The 17783-nt window shown below is 38.2% G+C and overlaps 1 long non-coding RNA gene across 1 annotated transcript in view; it reads right to left on the bottom strand.

The window, feature by feature from the left end:
• Nucleotides 1–594: 594 nt before the first annotated feature.
• LOC142411038 (uncharacterized) overlaps nt 595–17783 on the bottom strand; it is a 42539-nt gene continuing 25350 nt past the window's right edge. The window contains exon 3 of the long non-coding RNA XR_012776088.1: nt 595–650. This is a non-coding gene — a long non-coding RNA (uncharacterized LOC142411038). The remainder of the gene's footprint in view (nt 651–17783) is intronic.

The raw sequence follows: 17783 nt of genomic DNA, 5'->3' as shown, positions 1-17783 counted from the left end.
GGAAACGAGAACTGCTCTGATCTCACCCTGGAAGGCTAGTTAGTAGAGACTGCAGGGCAGGACTCCCGTCTTTCTGGAGTGCAAACTTTGCTTCTAACAGGATCACAATTCCCTGCTCTATTCTTATGAACAGCACAGAAGAAACAGTTGTAAACTTCTTTGGATTTAAGGTTGTTATTAGGACATCCTTCTGGTGGTTTGGATAGGTACAGACCAAAACAAACTGATCAAATATTCTGCTAAACCTCCATTAGATAGACAGACAGACAGATAGATAGGTTAGATAGCTATCTGCCAGAAAGAGCAGTGGGCTAAATTGTCTCTTCAGGTCCTTTCTAATTCTGTGATTCAACCACCGAGCACACAAAGCACAAAACAAGCAGCTCTGGAATGCTTGCCACAGTTTTCTTTGTTGTTTGTAATAATCCATGCTATGGCAGAAGCAAAGGAACAGACACCACGCACCTCAAGAGACAGCAAGAAAATTGGTTTGTTACACTGAGTAGAGCTACTCACTTTATTAAATCCTTGACACCTGTTTAGGATTTGGTCAAACACAAACTCTTTCATTTAATTCCAGTGCACACACTCTGGCCCACATGCCTTCCAGAAACCTCAAGGACAGTCCTCATTTCAAAATGCTCAAAAATCTGAAAGCAATAGAGAATGAGATATCAGTTAAGGGAAGGAGAACAGAAGCAGGATGTAAGTTAATTCTATTCACTGTAGGCAGCATGACAGAAATGGGTCTTTAAGATGGACATCAGTGTGCACAGTCCTTGGAGAAAAGTTCAGCCACGCTTGAGAGCCAGCAGAGAGGTTCCACAAATGAAGTGACATTACCTTTCCCTTGTGGGTTTTCTGAAGAACAAATTTCACCTGACCCAGTACAATAATACTTTAAAAAAAATCAGAGATTTAAGCAAAGAGAGGACAGCAGAGATTTTTTTTTCTTGGCCTGGAAATGTATACTGAAAAAGAAACCACCTAGTACCTGCTCTGTATAGACCATGAAGCTCAACATAGCAGGCAATTTGTGTGAGTGCATGTGAGTGTTTACAGCTTATTTAATGTTCATAAGCAAATTAACAGGACTATATCTCCAAGAAGAAATATACTATATTAGTATCAACTAAATATTTGTTGACAGTTCAAATAACTTTTTTGATTTTCATGAACTAGTTCTAATCACTGTTAACAAGTTGTACAATATACTTGTAATCTTTACAAATACTAATCTTTTAAAAAATACTAAAGATTTGTTGAATTTCCCAGCTACCTATAGTTTTGGTAGATTGATGTCATGAAGAAAAATAAATTTCACAGAAGATTCTTTTTTCTTTTACAGAAACTAACATCCTAAACTATTTCACAGTGTTTCAAGTGCCTCCTGAAAAACTACAGAATCACTCAACTTCCATTAAAACACTGGATGTAGACCTGACCCCAGTTGATGGTAATAACTTCTGTTTGTGGCATGTATCTTAAGTAAACATACCATTTCAGCAAGACATACTTTAAGACAAAGAAATTTAGTTTAACTCGTGAGCATTACAGATTAAAATTATTGTTCATTCCTTTTGCATTAGTATAGTAATCCCACAGAAACAGGTCAATATATTTTAGCTTGAATGGAGCCCCCTTAGATATTCTTTGATGCTAAAATGAATCCAACATTTCTCGGATGAGTATTTTAGTTAATTGTATTCTTTTATTTTCCTGTTCATCCTACTGGTGCTTTAAAGGAGCCACTGCTTTTGTTTATTCTTATTTTAGCTTTTTGTTTGTTTAATTACCTCATCTGAAATTCTGTTTTGTAAATCAATTTCTTCTTTCAAGTGCTGATTAAGAGCAAACACTCAAACAAGTATAAACACAAACAACAGAAGTTTCCCATTCTGATGCCCAGAAGCTGCACTTCCTTTTACTATGAGCCATTTTTTATATTTTCAGGTACTGAACACATGACTTGTTTTAACATATGTGGATTTTGTCTTGGGTTAGCATGTTTTATCAGAGTCTGCTTTACAACGAAGAGCATGTGGAGATGTGACGATCCTCTGGAGGAACATTATCTCCAAAGACTAGACTATACCTTCCAGGGATGGTGACCAACTAAGGCCCTTGGTGCTTTTGACAGGCACAACAAGCCCTTGTGCTGTGCAATGCTGGAACTGCAACTCTGGAAATAGTACTTTTTCTTTCCCAGAATAACTTTTTATGAAAACCATAACTGCTGGTGACACCAGTAGGGCTGACTGAGAGTGTTCACCATAATCCTAAAATGCATGTGCATTGTTGCGGGGCACTAGCGATTTCTCCCCTTTTTTAATTCAGTAGCAATTTCTTCCATTGCTTTTGACATATTCTCTTACCGAATTACTAATTTATACTAAATGGAGCTAACAGAATTGCACGTGTTGGGCAGTATTTGTTTCAAGTCAATAAGGCTTGAAGTTCTTGTTAAAATTCTCCAAATCTCTAACCCTTAAGAATCTCTAATTATTTCCTCTTCCCATCCCATCCCATCCCATCCCATCCCTCAAGAGGGTTTACACTTTTTGAAACTTACAAATCAAGGTAAACAAAGGTTGAAGAATTGGCTCTTTATGAGCAGAATCACATTTGGGGAGTTTACAACCAACCATTTCTAAATATTAAGAAGAGAGGTTTTTAGACATGAAAGGCAAAAAGCCAGAATTAGCCTTTAGAATTAGTCTGTACTATTTATGTATCTTACATCTTATTATTTTGGATAGATGATGGTGCATAATAGCAAACACCGTTTGGAGTACATATGTGAGACACTTCAAAAAGTAGCTCAGATGTCTGTCTTTTCCAATGATCTTGATCATCTAATACTGAAATTCCATAGTTGCCAGACAGCTCTTCTGCAGCTAACAGATCGGAGTTTTTATCATCTTTTGTGCAACATTAGGCTCACCATGGTGTCTGCTGGGGTGTGTGTAGAAGAAATGGGATTGTCTGTGTGTTTTACCTTAATGTCTGTATGTAGCTTGGGGTACAGAAACAACTTCAACTTCAAGAGTTATGTGACAATCACACAACTAAACCTAAGTAATTCCCTATTTATAGGCCCAAATATCTCCATTTTAAATAAGCCTTGCCCAGGACAGAATTTGCAGAACAGGTTAGGCCTACAGATCTTCTTAAATCAGTGTGGACATTTCTAGGTAGAAGGTCTACATGGCTACAGAAAAGAAAGACCAACAAGAGAATCTCTTGAAATAACACTGTGTTTGTTTTTTTTAAAAAATAAATTCTGGCTCAGAGCAAGATCTGTGATTCTTTATGACGGTTATATGCTATTGTGGCACAGGATGATTAATTTTAAACTAGTGTAAAGAAGACAGCAAAAAAGACAAGCCCTAACTGTATTTCCAGGGTAATGAATCCATGGAATAGTCTCAGTAAAGTCCAGTCATTACATTAAAAGAAAATGAAGAAGCTGGGCATATTTGATATACGCTTGATATACTGTACAATGATGCATACAATAATATATTAAAAAAGTAATGAGAGCTTAATTCCAAAAGAAACAATGAACAGGACATGCAGAAGCCCTATGTGGAATTTCTGGAACTCTACAAAGAAGTCCTCCAGGAGTAGGTAGAGACATATGAAACTGAGTATGAACTCAAACTGTTTCAATATCTGGAAACTGAAAAGATCAAGTTTTGCAATGGCTTCTGTGCAAACAATGACTAATAAATTAGGATTCTTCAGCTTGAGAAAGATGACTGAGCAAGAGACGACGAAGTCCTATACATGGATGACGTGGAAAGGAGGAATAGGGTGTTGTTTTCATTTGCTTCCATTTTTTTACCATACCTTCCAGTACTAGAAGCAGGTAGCATCCAGGAAAGCTTCAAGTAACAGATTTAGAAGAATCAAATGGGGTTTGTTCTTCACACAACATGTGGGTGAGCCACAGAACTCTTTGCCACAGGATGCTGTGGACAATAAAAGGGAGACTGGAGAAATTAAATGGACAAATGGAAGAAGAATCTCTCAAGAAAAACCCAGAAATTCTCTGAGGCACAAACATTTACAGGGAAGTGTCCCTACACGTTTCCTCTACTGTTACACCCCTTCCTGTTGGACACTGCCAAAGACAGGACACTGAGTTAGATTGGTTCCACACAGATTGCCTGTAATGAATGTTCTTACACTTTAAAAGGCAGTTGACATGCTTGACACATGACAACTAAATATTAGACATAAGACTTTTCAGAATTACATCGCTGGGCTCTGTATGCCCTGTTCCCTGCTCCAGCCTGTTTCATCTGGGCTGGAGGCTTAAAAAGGCTGTTATTAGTGAAAAGATATACCCTTAGCATAAAATCACCTACAGAATCACTGCAAACTGCAGAATTTAAAAGAACTAAGGAAATTTTTCAAACTTTCACCTTCAGGGTAGGCTGTTCCATATATTTTTCTCTGCTATAACATTACTGAAAAATTTGTCTCCAATTGCTAGCTTAATGCTCTTGCACTGACCCAAATCCTTACTTAACTGACATCTTGGAGATTCAGTGGAAGTACCACCATTCACTTTGAAAGGGTAAGATTTGATGCATTTGATGATTTGACATTGCTGTTCTACTGTTTGATAGTAGCTCTAGCTACAAAGAATCAAAGCATCTCTAATTCCACCATGGACAGCCTGAATACTCCAGCTGCCCAGATTTTTTTTTTTTGGGGGGGGGGGATATCACACAAATCCCCAAACCCAATGGAAAATATCTCCAAAGAGACATAATAACTTTTTTTTTTTTTTTAAGATCCTTAATTGGACAAGACTTGCCTTCTCCATTATCATCATTTAAAGATGCATTTTGACCTGTATTTTGAAAACTCTTTCTCAAGTCAGACCTGCAGCTACCAAGAATAAATAAAAAACCCACTCCACTTACCAAGTAAATAAAACACACAGCCTATCTAGGATTGTAGTGTACCTTTCTGCATTTGCTGTATGATTACCAGTTTCTAAAGGGCTTAATTACAAAATGCTCTGTAACAGTGTTTAGCACTTGTAGCACTTAACGTTACAACTGTTCCTTAGAGATCAGTCTAGCTCCCAAGTATCCTTGGTGCTGTGAAACACAACAGCAAAATCCTTGCATGGCCAAGATACACAAACCAGAGACCACCTGGTTTGGGAGTAGTTCATAGGTGAGAGGGGCCAATGGATCCCTCAAGGTCCCGAATAGTATGCACGAGGCTGGGCATCCTGCAGCATTTCCCAGAGACCTGCTGATGGCAGCCCCAGGAGCCCTTCTGGGCTTTCTTCCTCCACATTCAGTACTCTGAACGACATGTTGGGGAGATATTTAGCAGTTTAACAGCATGTATTTCAAGTACTTCCTGCTCATCAGACCTCTCTCTCATGTCTTGCTGCTGGAACAGATGTATTTAAATCGGTTTGGTTTCCAGTTGTATATGTGTCTCTGTGTATTAGGACATAAAGAAAAAGATAACGATATGTTTATATACAAACAAAAGTACACAGAGTCTGAAACAAAAGGCTTCCTCATAGTAGGGAAACGGTGTATGCTTTCTGAGTAGTGCACTTGGGTTCAGATGGTGGTGTTGCTGATGAGGTGCTGAGGCAGAAGGCTGTAGTGATCCTGTGCAGGAGCTCAGTTTTGAAGTTGCTGGCAGTAGTAATAACTTGAAAGAAATACTTGAATATTGAGCTTTTAATTTTTTTGTTTATGCTTTCATAAAATGAAAGAAAAGAACATTTTAAATGAAAAATTAGCTCAAAAGGTATTTCAATTCACAGTATTAAAACGTAGCATCATAGTTTTCAGGCTTTTTCTTATTCTGATATGAATAATTCAGCAAATACAACAAAATAAAAAAAATATTATTAAATGCTGACAAGCCATAACTCTGCATTTTTTTTGCCCTCAAAAACAATTTTTCACTGAAGAATGCCACCCGTGTGTATTTTCCAAAGACAAAACATATTGGTAATCAGTTGGGTATATGTAATCTTCACCTCTCTGGGCCTCCTGCTCCCCATGTCTTCACTGAATTGAATGCTGTACTTCCTTACACATCCATAGTGCCTAGCACTATTCGATTATAATGAAATCTTTTTCCACTATGTCTTGCATCAGTGTTGCTGCCACTGAGCCTGCTTTTTTCCTCCACTTCAGTTTATTTTGAACACATTCATGTAACCACTGCATGAGGAACTGTTTGTGACTGAAGGTCTGGTTAGGTACATTACAACCTTGGCTCAGTTCTGCTAAGAAAATTGTTGCTAAGGCATGAGAAAGTATATGAGCTAAAGTAACGTAAGGTAAGAAAGGTAATCATGCTGACAGCAGAGCAATAATTGCAACAGTAATAGCTGGCAGATCAAGAATTCAAGGAGGAAACATACTGACACAAAGTTATACACAACTCAAGAAAAGAAAAGAAAAAGGATAGTAGACAGCATCTCAGCAACATCAAGGATCAGCCCATTCCAAGAAGTGACAGAGACCAACACTTCTCCAGCTGTCTGACAGCTGCCTGGTCAGTGGAAACTCATTAAGCGTTGTGAGCACATTAACACTTAGCACATTAGGTGGTAGCCAATGAAGGACACCTTTCTATTCTTGCCTGTACTCTATTTAGTGAGTCTCTTACTGAGCCATAAAGATGCCTGAAAAAGTGACCTACTGTGCATTCAGAATTCCCTCAGAGCTAAAGGAATCGGGCTTCCTCACTGGCCTCTAAGCATCAAGGAAATCCAAGGATTGATGGATTTTTTAAAATGTACCTACTGCCCACAGGTTTCCTTTGCTGTGCTTTATTTTCCTTTGCTATGGAGAAATTCAACTTCTGCCCATCAAAAACATAAGGAAAAGCAAAACCAAACAAAATCCTTTGCGGGTTTGTAAGGGTAGGATTTGGCAATTTCAAGGAGCTCCAGAAATTGAGATGGAAAATCTTACCACATAGCAGAATATTTCCTATTTTTCTCTTTGAAACAAACAAGTACTAGTGATATTATGTCAAATAGAAACTTTTCTTCTCCTGTTTGATTAATTTTTTTCCTTGCTTGTTGAGTGAAAACATGCACAAGTGAAAAGTGAATGCAAAAGAACAAAAAATAGGACAGTGAGAAACATGAGCAGGGAAAATTCCTGAGACAGAGCTGTCTATGAAGTACTTTCACAGAGCATTACTTTTATTCAATACAGAGGAATTTGATTTCACTACATCACAGGCCATCCATTCAATGAAGTCATTCTGATCTGTCTTTATTTTTCCTGGCTGTATTTCTTTTTTCACTGTTGCCTTCTTCCCCTACCAACCAGTCTGGAACAAAGTGCTTACATTATATGAGAAAATGAATGGCTAGTGTTACTTCACCCACCAGCTGTAAGATCACTTAAAATGCTTTGAAACCAAGCAAGAACAAATTATAGATTTCTAACATCCTTATTTGATTCCACAATATGCCCAACATTATAGGGGTCTATAGAGACCCCTCACCCCATTGCTGGCCAAAGAAGAAAAAAAGAGATTACATGAGATCACAAGGCAGGGCAAAGAAGTCCAGCAGAAGATACTGTCTTGATTTGGATTAATAGATGGGATGGCTCACCCCGTGGAGGTGGCTCGCTCTCTCCATTAAGAGTCCAGCGAGAGCTGATGACTAGCTAAGACCAACTTGTAGACAATTGGAAAGGCAGAAGGTGTTGGATTTTGCGAATCTTCTTGACAGAAGAGAGCATTTATATTAATAAGTTCTGAGCCATTTCAAGCCAACTGTATAACTTGTTTGTATATTATTCAAAAAAACAGTGCATATCAGATAAGAAAAGGCCACAACCAAGATGTTGAGAAGCTGCAAACAAGAATGGATTGCAGTCAGGGGATGTATCTTCAGATTCAACAGTTTGTTCTCTTAATAATTTTTATTCAACTGGCAATATCAAGATGAATACCTGTTTTCCCTTAATGCTCTCTTCCTGAGAATACTGGCACTCTGTAGACTGCCAGCCAAAATAATACATTTCTAAGTTGAGAAGACTTAAAGAATCTAGGAAGACAACAGCAACAAATTCTGAGGAACAACACTGCTGGCTGGAAAAAAAGCGAACCAGACAGCCTCAATGGCAGCCATGAAAAACAAATAAACCTTGATTCACTCAGATATAAATGTCTGAGAAAGGCACATACCAGGCCTGACATTTAGATTTTTGTTCCTTTTGTTATACTTTTCAGAAGAGGTTTTATTTACCCACATTTCCACAGATTTCTTTCTTTAAAACAATATTCTGGAGGGGAGTGGGTGTTGAGATCAGTATGCAAAACCAGTGTATGGCTTAGGAGCACTATATATACATACACCCTGTATGTACACACAGACCAGTACTACGTTAATCAGTCAGTACAGCATTATGGATATGTATTGAGGAAGATAATGAGTTCTTACCCATCTGCCTACCAATAGAAGACCTCACACTCATGAAATTAAAAGCCTTGCTGATCAGGACCAAAGTAAAATTAGGAAATTCATTCCATTGCCAATCATGTAATTTCTCTGCAGTAAGAACCTTTCAGACCTCCAGCGGGTTCTGTGCTTGACCAACCCTTAAATAGAGCTTAAATGCAGAGCACAGCATAAAACCGCAGCCAATATGCTCAAAAAATCACCTCAGTTGCCTCCCCCCACCCCCATTTGGAAAAAAGGTGCCCAAAGGTGCCTTGGAGCTGTACAGAAGCTTAGCCCACATGCCAACACACCACCTCTAGTCTCGTTTAAGTTACATGAACCACCCTGATTGTTTATCTGGTGGTCAGCTCCAACCTACTGGCTATGATCACGTCCTTTAATTTTTCTTCTCTTATTATTTCTTTCTGGCCTATTTAAGTGAAAAACCTTGCTGACAAAGCAGAATATTTCCAAGGCATCTTAAAGCCTTCCAAAAGATCTATGTAGGTCTATTAACATCATTACATTCCCTCTGGCTTTCTTCATATTCTGGCTTTCTTTATATTTGGTCTCCTCTAGACTTTTTGCTGTTCTGTGTTTGTAGCGCACAGCACAAAGAGCCTGCAGTCTGCGTCTGGGGCTCTGAAGACATTTTATCTTCTTTTGGGTAAAGATACACCCTTCCCTGTGCATTCAATGGACTTGTTGCCTAATTCAGCAGCAGAGTCAGACATCACTGACCACTGAAACATGTAATTACCTTTGAGACTCTGGCCCCTGCTTACTGCAGCCTACATGTAAGAGAGTATTGGAAACTATGCAAAAAAGCTCTCCTTAAGAGGCAAATTTTCTTAAGTTGTAAGCTGCCTTCTAAAAGTCTTAAAAAAATAGAAGCACTTAAAGGTAACTTTATTCTTTCTTAACTTCTTCTGATAATATTAGAAATAATACATTCATCAGTCTTTCACAGAAATCTCTGTTACCCTAGGACTATTCTGCAATCCAACATTCTCCTTGACTTAGTCTCAGAACACAGCACCCAGCCCTGCAAGGAGCAACACTTGCATATCACAAAGAAGATCACCAAATGTGAAAATCATTCTGGAGCTACCAGAGGAAAAATGGCTGAAGGAAAAATCAGAAATTTTAATCAAGAATTTCTCTGATTCCATATTGCTGCTCCTCATGTAAGCATGGGTGGCAACCAGGATGCTTCCAAAATTCCTGACTCCTTTTGGCTATCATAAAGCTAAAGATTGTGCAGACTTTGGGAACCTCCCTTCAGAACTGTTGCAAGGCCCACACCCAGCAGAAAAGAAAGCCTACTGCAAGCACAAACACTGTATTGGTCTGCCTTCCAAGTTTTGGGGTGGAGAGCCTGTCAGGAAAGGTCCACACATGGAGGGGGCAACAGTATACCCAGCTAGAGAGTTACATCTGCTTCCTTGAAAGCAACACTGTAGATGCTAACATTTTAAGTATGGCTACGGTCCAGTATATTATTCCACAGAAACACACCATTATTCCTTTCGCAGCTGTCTTTCACTGGAAACTTTTGTATCTGACTTGTTCAATGAGCAAATAAAAACCAGACTGTTCAACTAAGAACATTGCAAGCTCAACCCTGTCCCTGAAATGCAAGTAAGAATACCATTCACCACCTCATTATCTTACTAAAAATACTTAATTCAAAACTTATCTGACAATAATTATAATGATGTATGAAGGGGAGTAAAGAGGTTTGTTCTTCATAGCTCTTCATACCCAAACCATAGTCCAGACTTTGGCAAACTTAAACGAGAATGTTATAGAAGTGTACATAAACAGGTGAAGCTACAAAATGATACTTTCCTGACTCGCTCTGTGTTCCTAAACTGGTTGTCATTATTGGCATACAAGAGAAATAGATTTGATTCTTGAACTTAACATCAAAATTCCCTGTGCTTTCCTCCAGCTTCATGGAAAAATTTGGGAGCTGTTCATACACTGATTCTCTTCTCCCCTCAAAAGCCACGAAGATCTGAGAAGTGTTGTATGGTCATTTTAGGAAGGAGGGCACAACTCAATTATGTGAAGCATTTATGTTAGTCCTCTGGAGCACAACAGGTTAAGAGCTAGATCACAGAATATTGAGTTCATCTTTTTTGAAAAGACCTTTCTGTACTACTGTACTGCCTATAACATTATGGGCATAGGACTCTGCACCTAAATGCAATAACTGGTAACTATATACAAGCTTGTTTTGCATGCACAAGTGGGAATTCATTGAGCTGCTTTGTATCCTATGTAAAAACACAGGTCAATAGGCTGTTCCTTCAGTTCCTCTAGGACATGTTTAAAACCTAAATTAATACTAACTTAACAGCAGAGCTAGAATCAAATATTCCAAGTGCTTGCTCTTACCACGTCATCATTAGTAAAATGCTTTTACCCATAATTGTTATCATTAGCAGAGAAAAAAGCAGGAATATAAACAATACTGAGCTTGGTATGCAAGGGATGGCATACCCATGGCTGAGATGAGTAAGCATCTGCACACTTCTTAAAATTGGAGTCAACAATTATTCCACACATGAGAAAGAATGAAGTTGAAAATGAATATAAGGATGCGACAATCTGCCAAGTGGTGTGTAAATGTGATGGCAGCCTGAATAGCCTTAATGTAAGTAAAGGGTTCTCAAAGATATTCTTTTACAAACATTATGGTTCAAAGCACATTTTTCTCCTTTAAAAGATGCAGTGTTGTACTTCCTTGATCAAAATGACTCATTAGGAAGAATTTATATTATGCATATTTTCCCCTTCAAATTGTGAAAATATGCCTTTAATTATTAATTATTCTTGCTAAGAAGTAGCTTTCATGACTACATTTGATGTTAGGATTTGTCTCTCCCTGGTTCATTGAAATGACTGTAAAGTCTCTGATAGCTGGAGTTCACTCTTTTCACGAATTGCAATATGTCAACTTAGAAAATCAGCTCCTGTTTCTCACTGAATGACCAACTGTTCTGAACAAGGGGAGTTCCTGGAAAAAATGACCTGCTGCACATTGATAGCATGACTTAAAAAATGATGTTTTAGATGTTTTTAGTCATCATTTGAATTTTAAAATTGTATTTTAGAAATTGTTTTCCATCTTGTACTTAGTTCCCTCCTTTTGTCCTGAATAAGTGAGAAAGATCAAAGTCAGATTTGCTGGCTCACTAGCACATGTTATGTTCAATTTTCTTCTGTCACATTCACATAAGTAACAGCAGATGTTGCTAGAACATTCATGAGTTTAGTTCTGAAGTGTGCAGCCAGACATTTGTCAGGCTAATTTGATTTCCTGAGGACTGCAAGGAGAGTTCTGCTGGATAGTTCCCCATCTGCGACACTGAGCCATTCTTGCCAAATTCACTTGAAGCCTCCAATGATGATGTTCTCCTTTGGATTTTTGCTTAAGGCTTTTATGAGTTTTCTTCAAGAAGCCTTTCTTTTCTCCCCCCCCCGGTAACACTGCTATAAAGATGGGGAGGACCAGGTTTAGGAGAATAATGAAAAGATGCATACTCCCACAAGATGATCATAATCTTTGCCATCTTAGCATTTAACAAATGCCTACTAAAGCCAGCAGGAAAGACACTCATAGTGAAATTCAGTGAAAGAATTTTGTATTCTCCCACAGCTGAAGAAACACTAGAATTTAAATAATTACATATGTGTCAGATGCAAACTTTCTTTTAGGACTGCCTGCGAACCATTTTCCAAGAGACTTCTGAAAACAGCAAGTCACTTTCTGTGCATTTGTACATAAAAGATAAACACACATTTTGCAATGCCTTAGAAAACCTTCAATTTTCAAATGGACTTTATTATGTTTACTCGTTCTATATTTGAATTTTTAAGTAAAACAAAATTCAAATAAAGCCTTATTGCTGAATATTACCTTTGAATAAAATATGTTCGAGTTTTGCACAGGATTGGAAATGTTTCCAGATTTAGGCAATTTATTACATTAAATGGGTTAATGCATTATCTCAAAACTAAAGAAAGGTTTCCTAACGCTTTCTACATGACTGAAATGAAATTTGTGCACACAGGAGGAATTAGGAAGTGACTTTCTGTAGCCAAAAAAAAAAAGAGAAACATGATAGTAATGTGCAAAAGCCATTTTCCCCTCTTCTTTTCTGTACGGATTGTATCTAAATGTTAAGATTCTGGTAAGTGATGCATTTAGCCTATCTCTGTGAATCAGATAGATGCCCAGGCTGTGGAATTATATGAGCAACATGCAGATCAGAACACTGTGGAATAAAGCCCATGTTTTGCAAGCCTTTAAGGGTTTCCTTTCATGTACCTAGTTCAGTGTTGTATGTTTGAAGGTGTCTTTAATGTAATCTTCAGAGAGAGATTTTGAAAAGCGAGAGGTAGGATTACACTTTGTTAATGGGCTTGTACAGTGACGAAGAATCCCCGCTTCAGTGAGGGGTATCGACGCGTCATTTACTTGTTTTTGCTCGGTCCCTCTCCTATCACCAGTGAAGGGACACAGGTCCCAGGCCCCGGCGTGGCTGGCGGAGGGGAGAAGGCGGTGTGGGAGCTCCCCCTACTGCTCCTCTGCTGCCGGCGAGGAGCGGCAGCCCCGCTCCCGGCAGCCCCGCTCCCAGCGCCCCCGCGCCGCTGGCTGCCCGCCGGGAGGACGGTGGTTTGCAGGGGGAGAAGCGAACCGAAGGCTGTGTTGGTTTCCTTAGCCCTACGGAATGTCCAACTGCAATACTGAAAAGTAAGAGGAAACTCAGACAAGATTAGTGTTTGTTTCTATTCACTTCCAGCTTCTCTATTCATATAGAATTTTAGAAGGGGGGTGAACTTAACATGTGGATTGATGAGTTTTGCTCTGTGTAGAAGAAAACCATTGTCTCTCCATAGAGGGCAGTTTATTTTAACATTACTTTTTGAAGTGTAAAGACTTTGACCATATCACCATCCTCAGCATGGCTCAGCTGGCCCCTAACTAACTTCCCTGTCCTCCGGTGGTAGAAGGCACAGGAAGGAAGAGCTGCTCTTCCCTTTCCTCATGTACAGAATTAGAGAGGTCACATAAATGTCATACAACTGAATGTTCATGTTTATAAGAATCCAACTTTCTCCGAGTATGTATCTCGGTTTTATAGGTCAAATTCTTAGGAAAAATTTGTATCTTCTGATTCATTCTACAATGTGAAACTCAGGTGTCAGATTAAAACTCTAAATTTATTGCAAAAATAGCTAAACCATTTCAGAATGTGAAAATCTTAGGCCTCAGTTTCTCTTGTTTCTATTACACAGACAAGGAAGCATGACTCTTGTATATGAGAAAGGTAAGCCATCTTCATAAATATCTCCAAATGCCATTTAGCTAAATCAGCAAACTAGGGAAACAAGCTATTTAGCGTAGTTTAGTGACTGAGTTTTCATTTCAAGGTTGAATAATGGCTTAGAAAAGAAAAACAAAAGAGGCTTTGAAATTTTTCCTAACCTTCAGCTCCACTAAACATGAAAACTAACTGCTGAATTCTGGGGAAGTGACCTATTTCTCAATACTTCAGAAAGCTTAAAACTGTGTGCAAATGACATTGACAAAAACATGACCCACGTTTTCTAAGCTTCCTTTACACAATATGGCGAAAACCACGTAGAATATACATTCTATCACAGGGAAAAGACTTAAAGAATAAAGCCCCTAGATGAAATGTACTTTTTCTAAACTTTTTCTTGATTTTATTTCTTCTTTTATGACATTTCCACAAACTGGATTATGAAGAAAGAACTGATCCCCACTTAGTCAAAATATGTCCATTTGATGGAGGATTCAGTTACAATTACAAAATAAATTAGAAAGTTTTTCTGATCTTCCATTCCAGCCAAAATTTTTCACCTGCCACTGCCACCACCAGAAGGAAAAGTATTTTGGCTACAAGTGTAAGGACGACACACTCAATATTTTACAAGATCTTTTGTAAGCACAGCTCACCTGACTTCAGTAAAAAATGTTACACAGTACTCACCGAAGCATTCAGATTATCTACTGCTTTCCTAAAACACTGTCAAATACTTCGATTTTTAGAAGCTACTAAGAAACAAACCCAAATAATTTTCTAAAGTACTCTTTGTCTTGCTAACAATGCTTTGTCAAAATCAACCACGAGAAATTATGGAAATGGATAGAATTAAAGGACTGTCAATTAAAAATTAGCTAATTTTCCTCACAGTAAATAACAAGTCTTTCTCCAGTTCAGGCTTGGTACTAGACATGATCTCTAGCAGCTCCAGTTCTCTAAAGACCAAATATAATTTTTTAATTTTAAGATAAATAGCAAATACAATCTTCTTGCCCTAATTTCCGTTAAATTCTTTGTTCCCATCTACAGCAATGATATTGCCCTTCTCAGGCCTGATTCATATGAAGAGAAATACTGAAGCCGGCATCTTATTCAAAATACAGTTGAAAATGACTGAAAGTCAGAAGCAACCAATGCAAGCTTGAAGTCATTGCTTAGAGCTGGGCAGGATTTCTACAAATACAACATGTAATGAGCAGAGACAGGCTGACAGTTTTGTGTGGTTCCGCATTTCCTGAAACAGAAAGAAGGTGCCTCTGCAGAGGCTAGGGGAGTTCAGGTTTTACTAACACCAAGCAGGTAAACATAGCAACAAACTTACAGCAAGAGACAAGCCAAACTCCTTTCCAAAGGAGCTTTTTTCCTTTTCCTCCTTTCCAAAACATCCACTTGGTGTTTTGCTCAAGTATAATTTCTCGGGTACCCGTAAAGGCTAGTGCAGAAATTGTCAAACTGACCTTCCAAAAGCCATGCCTACACTCCCTCACAGGAATGGGAGAAAGATTCAGTGTGGAATAGCCAAAAGAATAGTCAATATTAAAACCTGAGAACTATAGATTCTCTCCAAGAAGACTAAACAGGGGGGGAAAAAAAAAAAGAATATTTTTTCCTGTTAGAAAAACAACTATATATGCTCAGGACAGGTGATGATCAACATTATATGCTGAGGAGACTTGCTATCAGGCAGGCAGAGGCACTCACCTGTAAATGAATGATTGAATTTCACTGAAAATTTTATATTCTACCCTGGAAAGCCAACTTTTGACAAAAACAAAAAAACCAAATCTATATTTATAGTTTTTATTTTATTACAGTTCTATGTCCTATTAAGATTTTCTCATTTTACTGACAAAGATTTTGTTAAGGTTTCTGTAAATTGCAAAAAGATACTGTGAAACGGACAGTGGGTGCAAATCAAAACCTTATGACTTAAAGCCATCTCCTAGGACATACCTCCCTGACAGCCCTAAAAGCTAAGCCACTTCAGCTGGGACTATATTTAGTGGGAATTCTCAGCGCTGCAGGAATGGTACTACTCAGATAATTATCTTTCCCTCACTGTTCAAAGCACAGTTCTGATATAGCACTGTGCATTGCATTTGGTTGACTTCTTCATAAACCTTTAATGACAGCCCAGTCCTTTATAGAAATTAATGATATCTGGGCTTTATTTAACTACAGGCTGTTCAACAGTTCCTATGTTCTGCTCAAATGCCAGAGGGAGTTACTGTCTATCCATTGAAACTTCCCAGCAAATATAGAGGTATTTCTTCTCTTGTATGTCCATGTGAAGCCAGTGTCATCTGGACATCATCACTGTTTCTGGAGCTATCAGAAGAAGAGTTTTCTAAGAAATGAGGCCCTGATTGGAAACAGTGCTCACTGCTCCTCGCAGCTATTCGTTGCCTTCCACTGGAAAGATGTCTGGTAACAGAAACCCTTTAGCTCTTTCAAATTTGTTTTGATTTTATCTCACTGCTCATTGCTAACGTGACTTCTTCTACAAGTGCAATCAGACTGCTGTCCATAGCCTCAGGCAGTGTAAGTTTCCCTTAATGGTGGTATTACAAGGAGAGAGAGGAAAAAGGCACAAGCTCTTTGTCACCTGCAACTGTAAGAGCAATGTACATTTGTAAAAGGCAGATGTTTCACTTGGAATGGAATGTCACTCAATAGGAATTGATTAAATAATGTTGCCATTAAAGTGCACATACACCTCAATGGAAAAGCATGTTCCTCTTTCAACTGCACTGATGCACTTCAACTCTAGACTGGCTTCCTATGGAAACAAGGCTTCTATGACCTGTGTATAAGGGAAGGAAAGAGAGGAGCAAGAAAAAGCCTCTTAGCCTGTTTTTCCCACAGTAATTTCTTAACACACTGATGATTTTCTGACAGATTTGCTAGAGAGACTGACATCTTTAATGCAGTTACATCCCTGCAGGGTTCACGCAAATCATAAGCAGGTAAAAGAGACAGACCCTTAGGCATCCGGACTAAGACTATCTAGCTTTGATAACACTCAGAAAAACACAGAGGTGGTAGAGCTTGTAAAATGACTACAGAAGAGTAAACAAAGTCAATTCTGAAAAACAGGAAGAAGTAGGGAAAACATTTAGTTTCTGTGCAGAACTTAATTACTTTCTTTTTCTTATAACTATAAAAATTCAGTGTCTAAACATTTACAGAAAGCACATCTTAGTTGTACATTCAACATGCTGGTCACCCCAATTAAATTAGGAAGGGTAATGCACACCTTCTGAGAAGCTCAGCAAGCTTTCAGAAAAACTGAGGAGAATAAGAGCTGGCATTACTGATATTTCTAGGATAGGACATAAGGAATAAGTTTAAAGTAACCTTCTTTGAAAACAAACACTTTTTTAACCCCCTTTTAAAACACAGAGCATCAAGAAACCAAGTAACTTTTTGTTTCTTTGCTTTGCAAAATTCCTTTCAGGTCACTTTTTGTATATATCACCACAGCCAGTTCTGCTTTTGTTTGTATAGAAACTTGGTTGTAGATTGAAATTATAAAAAGATTAACAATAAGCGTTGGTTACAGATAAGAGTGCAACAATACTTCAGAAGAGATATAAAGCCTTTGGAGTCGCTGAGGAAGTTGAATATATGTAAAACCAAAAGACAGCAACCCCTAGTCCCACCTACCAAGCTTTTTTTTTTTGCTTCTCCCCTGCAGCATACACAGAAAAAGCACAAGAACAAATCAAGAGAGTTATCCTTTGAAATAAAGTGAATATGTTAACTCTTTAAAGCCAGACATCGGACCAAAATATTTCTGCAAAAAAAGCTGTGATCTAAGTTACAGAGACCCTTCAAAAGCCATGAGCAGTGTATGAAAATAAGTGAATATTAAGAATTCAAAACCCCTCTTTCTTATGAACATGTGGAGAAAACACATTTAATAAAAGGATTTGGGTTTTTTTAGGTTGCACCTC

This window comes from Mycteria americana, chromosome 6, assembly GCF_035582795.1.
Source record: "Mycteria americana isolate JAX WOST 10 ecotype Jacksonville Zoo and Gardens chromosome 6, USCA_MyAme_1.0, whole genome shotgun sequence".
Taxonomy (NCBI): Eukaryota; Metazoa; Chordata; class Aves; order Ciconiiformes; family Ciconiidae; genus Mycteria; species Mycteria americana.
Note: the sequence above shows the minus strand (reverse complement) of the source record. Positions and strands in the feature narration are given on the sequence as shown.